The sequence below is a fragment of the Salvelinus namaycush genome, chromosome 13 (genome assembly GCF_016432855.1).
Source record: "Salvelinus namaycush isolate Seneca chromosome 13, SaNama_1.0, whole genome shotgun sequence".
Classification (NCBI taxonomy): domain Eukaryota; kingdom Metazoa; phylum Chordata; class Actinopteri; order Salmoniformes; family Salmonidae; genus Salvelinus; species Salvelinus namaycush.
In genome coordinates this window covers 45,353,560-45,360,207 of record NC_052319.1, presented here as the reverse complement: position 1 = coordinate 45,360,207, position 6,648 = coordinate 45,353,560, and positions in this window count along the sequence as shown.

The window sequence follows — 6,648 nt, the reverse complement described above, 5'->3', positions numbered from 1 at the left end:
CCATGCTTCACTGTGGGGATGGTGTCCTCGGGGTGATGAGAGGTGTTGGGTTTGCGCCAGATATAGCATTTCCCTTGATGGACAAAAAGCTACATTTTTGCCTCATCTGACCAGAGTACTTTCTTCCATATGTTTGTGGAGTCTCCCACATGCCTTATGGCGAACAACAAATATGTTTGCTTATTTTTTTTCTTTAAGCAATGACTTTTTCTGACCACTCTTCTGTAAAGCCCAGCTTTGTGGAGCATACGGCTTAAAGGGGTCCTATGGACAGATACTCCAATCTATGCTGTGATGCTTTGCAGCTCCTTCAGGGTTATCGTTGGTCTCTTTGTTGTCTCTGAGTTTTGGTGGGCGGCCCTCTCTTGGCAGGGTTGTTGTGGTGCCATATTCTTATTTTTTTTTATAATGGATTAAATGGTGCTCCGTGAGATGTTGAAAGTTTTGGATATCTTTTTATAACCCGATCCTGATCTGTACTTCTCCACAACTTTGTCCCTGACCTGTTTGGAGAGCTCCTTGGTCTTCATCAAATCAAATCAAATGTATTTATATAGCCCTTCTTACATCAGCTGATATCTCAAAGTGCTGTACAGAAACACAGCCTAAAACCCCAAACAGCAAGCAATGCAGGTGTAGAAGCACGGTGGCTAGGAAAAACTCCCTAGAAAGGCCAAAACCTAGGAAGAAACCTAGAGAGGAACCAGGCTATGAGGGGTGGCCAGTCCTCTTCTGGCTGTGCCGGGTGGAGATTATAACAGAACATGGCCAAGATGTTCAAATGTTCATAAATGACCAGTATGGTCAAATAATAATAATCACATTAGTTGTCAAGGGTGCAGCAAGTCAGCACCTCAGAAGTAAATGTCAGTTGGCTTTTCATAGCCGATCATTAAGAGTATCTCTACCGCTCCTGCTGTCTCTAGAGAGTTGAAAACAGCAGGTCTGGGACAGGTAGCACGTCCGGTGAACAGGTCAGGGTTCCATATCAGCAGGCAGAACAGTTGAAACTGGAGCAGCAGCACGGCCAGGTGGACTGGGGACATCAAGGAGTCATCATGCCAGGTAGTCCTGAGCCATGGTCCTAGGGCTCAGGTCCTCCGAGAGAGAGAAAGAAAGAGAGAAAGAGAGAATTAGAGAGAGCATACTTAAATTCACACAGGACACCGGATAAGACAGGAGAAGTACTCCAGATATAACAAATTTACCCTAGCCCCCCGAGACATAAACTACTGCAGCAAAAATACTGGAGGCTGAGACAGGAGGGGTCAGGAGACACTGTGACCCTGATGATACCCCAGGACAGGGCCAAACAGGAAGGATATAACCCCACCCACTTTGCCAAAGCACAGCCCTCACACCACTAGAGGGATATCTTCAACCATCAACTTACCATCCTGAGACAAGGCCGAGTATAGCCCACAAAGATCTCTGCCACGGCACAACCCACGGCGCCAACCCAGACAGGAAGATCACGTTAGTGACTCAACCCACTCAAGTGACGCACCCCTCCTAGGGACGGCATGGAAGAGCACCAGTAAGCCAGTGACTCAGCCCCTGTAATAGGGTTAGAGGCAGAGAATCCCAGTGGAGAGAGGGGAACCGGCCAGGCAGAGACAGCAAGGGCGGTTCGTTGCTCCAGAGCCTTTCCGTTCACCTTCACACTCCTGGGCCAGACTACACTCAATCATATGACCCACTGAAGAGATGAGTCTTCAGTAAAGACTTAAAGGTTGAGACCGAGTCTGCGTCTCTCACATGGGTAGGCAGACCATTCCATAAAATGGAGCTCTATAGGAGAAAGCCCTGCCTCCAGCTGTTTGCTTAGATATTCTAGGGATAATTAGGACTTGTCTTGTGACCGTAGTGTATGTGTAGGTATGTACGGCAGGACCAAATCGGAAAGATAGGTAGGTGCAAGCCCATGTAATGCTTTGTAGGTTAGCAGTAAAACCTTGAAATCAGCCCTTGCCTTAACAGGAAGCCAGTGTAGGGAGGCTAGCACAGGAGTAATATTATCAAATGTTTTGGTTCTAGTCAGGATTCTAGCAGTCGTATTTAGCACTAACTGAAGTTTATTTAGTGCTTTATCCGGGTAGCCGGAGAGTAGAGCATTGCAGTAGTCTAACCTAGAAGTAACAAAAGCATGGATGAATTTTTCTGCATCATTTTTGGACAGAAAGTTTCTGATTTTTGCAATGTTACGTAGATGGAAAAAAAGCTGTCCTTGAAACAGTCTTGATATGTTCATCAAAAGAGAGATCAGGGTCAAGAGTAACGCCGAGGTCCTTCACAGTTTTATTTGAGACGACTGTACAACCATCAAGATTAATTGTCAGATTCAACAGAAGATCTCTTTGTTTCTTGGGACCTAGAACAAGCATCTCTGTTTTGTCCGAGTTTAAAAGTAGAAAGTTTGCAGCCATCCACTTCCTTATGTCTGAAACACAGGCTTCTAGTGAGGGCAATTTTGGGGCTTCACCATGTTTCATTGAAATGTACAGCTGTGTGTCATCCGCATAGCAGTGAAAGTTAACATATTTTTTCGAATGACATCCCCAAGAGGTAAAATATATAGTAAAATCAATAGTGGTCCTAAAACGGAACCTTGAGGAACACCGAAACATACATTTGATTTGTCAGAAGACAAACCATCCACAGAGACAAACTGATATCTTTCCGACAAATAAGATCCAAACCAGGCCAGAACTTGTCCGTGTAGACCAATTTGGGTTTCCAATCTCTCCAAAAGAATGTGGTGATCGATGGTGTCGTGTCTTTGCTATCGTTAAATTGAAGACTTATAGTTTTTATCAAAGATTCCTGTTATTAGGGATTACGTGATCACTTGAGTAATAACGTAACTAATTAACTATGAATTCGAGGGCACCAGGGAAAGTTATTAGATTACAAAGTTATAATTTCCCAATATAACCTTTCAGATATTTTCATATCTGATCAATAGTCCTCTAATTAATGATTTATTTACTGTACCTCACGTCAGTCTCATTCCAAACGTCGTAAATCGTTGGTTATCTGCACGAACCCAGTCTTCACTATGAGTCATCCATACATCAATTGTCTTAAATCATTTATTTATTACTAACTAATTAATTCACAGAAATGCATAAACAAACAAACAAACTTAAAATAGTTACATGAAATGATGGGAGCAATATGCCCTAGTGGGCTGAACCGGCATGGCGGCTGTTAGACAAAGGGAAAATGGCGTTAAACTAAGAATTCACTACAGAGTCCATAATTATAACAATTGACATGCTAATCCTTACACATGAACGCTCACTCATTCGGGAACAATTGCAATCAATATATATATAGTTACGTTCAGTGTGTGTGTCGCCTTGGTCGTTGGAGAGAAGTTCGTTTTGGTTGGAGTGAAGTTCTGTCTCGGTTGTGGATTGTTCAGAGTGTCATTCGTTATAGAATGGATGTTTCGGCGGTTGTCTTTCTTCGCGTTCAATGATACCGAATTCCTAGCTGCAGACTAGTAGTCAATATCAAAACTTGTTATTATTGGTATAAGAGTTTTAACCACGTGGTATGGTTAAAGATTCAGCAATTATACTCAACCTTCATTATCCTCCTTGGAGGATAAACATGGTCTGCAACCTTTGTCCTCTCGTGATTGAGAGAAACATGGTCTAAATGGTCATTTCTTAAAGTTGGCTTTTATTCAGATAGCAGAGAGGGGTGGTCCCATGGTCTCTGACCCAACTGGCTCAGGGGCGGTCCTTGGATTTAGTTCAAATACAACAGGGAGTTGTATTTTCCTTCATTAAACAGTTCAAAATCATATTACACAATTATACAAACAGTATCATACTCACTCATTCATTTTATACAACACACAGATGTAAACCTCATATCTGAGGTTATTATATAAACAGCGGTATGGTAATGTGGTCCCACAGTCTCACATGAGTTTCCCACGTGGTGACAAATGGACCGGTTCATAGCTGGACTGTCCACCGATCTTTCATACTTTTGCAGGAATATGAAATATGTTCGTACCCCAAGTTCTGTGAGGTGGAAGAGAATTCCTTTGTCCTGAAAGTTTACCCTCTCTCTTAATACTGTTTGTGGTGGGGAGATTCTCAGGAATTTACGACATCTCTCTGTGATCACCGCATGGGTTGTGGTGGAAAGGGAGAGGCAGGGAGAGGGGGATGGGGTTTGCAGTACCCAAGCAGGCAACATCATGACAATGGTATCAAAAGCAGCACTAAGGTCTAGGAGCACGAGGACAGATGCAGAGCTTCGGTCTGACGCCATTAAAAGGTAATTTACCACCTTCACAAGTGCAGTCTCAGTGCTATGATGGGGTCTAAAACCAGACTGAAGCATTTCGTATACATTGTTTGTCTTCAGGAAGGCAGTGAGTTGCTGCGCAACAGCTTTCTCTAAAATTCTTGAGAGGAATGGAATATTTGATATAGGCCGATAATGTTTTATATTTTCTGGGTCAAGGTTTGGCTTTTTCAAGAGAGGCTTTATTACTGCCACTTTTAGCGAGTTTGGTACACATCCGGAGGATAGAGAGCCGTTTATTATGTTCAACATAGGAGGGCGAAGCACAGGAAGCAGCTCTTTCAGTAGTTTAGTTGGAATAGGGTCCAGTATGCAGCTTGAAGGTTTAGAGGCCATGATTATTTTCATCATTGTGCAAGAGATATAGTACTAAAACACTTTAGTGTCTCCCTTGATCCTAGGTCCTGGCAGAGTTGTGCAGACTCAGGACAACTGAGCTTTGGAGGAATATGCAGATTTAAAGAGGAGTCCGTAATTTGCTTTCTAATGATCATGATCTTTTCCTCAAAGAAGTTCATGAATTTATTACTGCTGAAGTGAAAGCCATCCTCACTTGGGAAATGCTGCTTTTTAGTTAGCTTTGCGACAGTATCAAAAATACATTTCGGATTGTTCTTATTTTCCTCAATTAAGTTGGAAAAATAGGGTGATCGAGCAGCAGTGAGGGCTCTTCGATACTGCATGGTACTGTTTTTCCAAGCTAGTCGGAAGACTTCCAGTTTGGTGTGGCGCCATTTCCGTTCTAATTTTCTGGAAGCTTGCTTCAGAGCTCAGGTATTTTCTGTATACCAGGGAGCTAGTTTCTTATGACAAATGCTTTTCGTTTTTAGAGGTGCAACTGAATCTAGAGTATTGAGCAAGGTTAAATTGAGTTCCTCAGTTAGGTGGTTAAAACCTTTTCTCAATAGGGGGGCGCTATTTTCACTTTGTAAAAAATCGTTCACAAAGTAAACTGCCTCGTACTCAATTCTTGCTCGTACAATATGCATATTATTATTACTATTGGATAGAAAACACTCTCTAGTTTCTAAAACCGTTTGAATTATATCTGTGAGTAAAACAGAACTCATTTTGCAGCAAACTTCCTGTTAGGAAGTGAAAAATCTGAAATCGAGGCTCTGTTCCAGGGCCTTCCTATTAATTTGCCTGAAATCTATGGATCTACATGCACTGCATACGCCTTCCACTAGATGTCACCAGGCAGTGAGAGGTGGAATGGGGTGTCTAGCTTGATCTGAGGCCGAACAAGAGCTTTTGGAATGACGTGACCAGAATTTTCATTGTCTTGGAAGGCGCGAGAAGGGACCCCAGATTGCGTTCTGAAAAGCTTTCGGTATAGACGTTAGATATCTCCGGCTCTGATTTTATTTGATATATGTGTTAAAAACATCATAAAGTAGTTATTTTAAACCGAGTTAAATCAGTTTATATCAGTTTATTGCGATTTTCGGCATTTTCTTTTCTTTGCGTTATGTGAAGTTGGGCACATTTGCGCCACATGGCTAGCTTTGGTTGCTAATTCGACAGGAGAAGAGGACATTCTACAACCAAACAACGATTATTCTGGACAAAGGACAACTTGTACAACATTCTGATGGAAGCTCATCAAAAGTAGGAACCATTTATGATGTTATTTCGTATTTCTGTTGAAAATGTTTAGTCATATTTTCCGCCCTGATTTTGGGCACTGTCTCGCTATAACGTAAGCTGTATGTCGTACTAAAGTTATTTTTAAAAATCTAACACAGCGGTTGCATTAAGAACTAGTGTATCTTTCATTTGCTGTACAACATGTATTTTTTAGTAAAGTTTATGATGAGTTATTTGATTAGATTAGGTGACTCTCCAAGATTTCTCCGGACAATTTTGTGCATTTTGACTACGTATTCACATTGTAAAACCACGATTTGTACCGCTAAATATGCACATTTTCGAAAAAAACATATATGTAATGTGTAATATGATGTTATAGGACTGTCATCTGATGAAGTTTGTCAAGGTTAGTGAATAAATGTATATCTTTTGCTGTTTTTTTCGCTATCGCTACCTTTGCGGTGAATAAATGCGGTTGTGTGGTTGGCTATTGTAGTAAGCTAATATAATACTATATTGTGTTTTCGCTGTAAAACACTTAAAAAATCAGAAATATTGGCTGGATTCACAAGATGTTTGTCTTTCATTTGCTGTACACCATGTATTTTTCATAAATGTTTTATGATGAGTATTTAGGTATTTCACGTTGCTCTCTGTAGTTATTCTAGCTGCTTTGGTGATATTTGTGATTGTAGCTGCAATGTAAAACTATGATTTATACCTGAA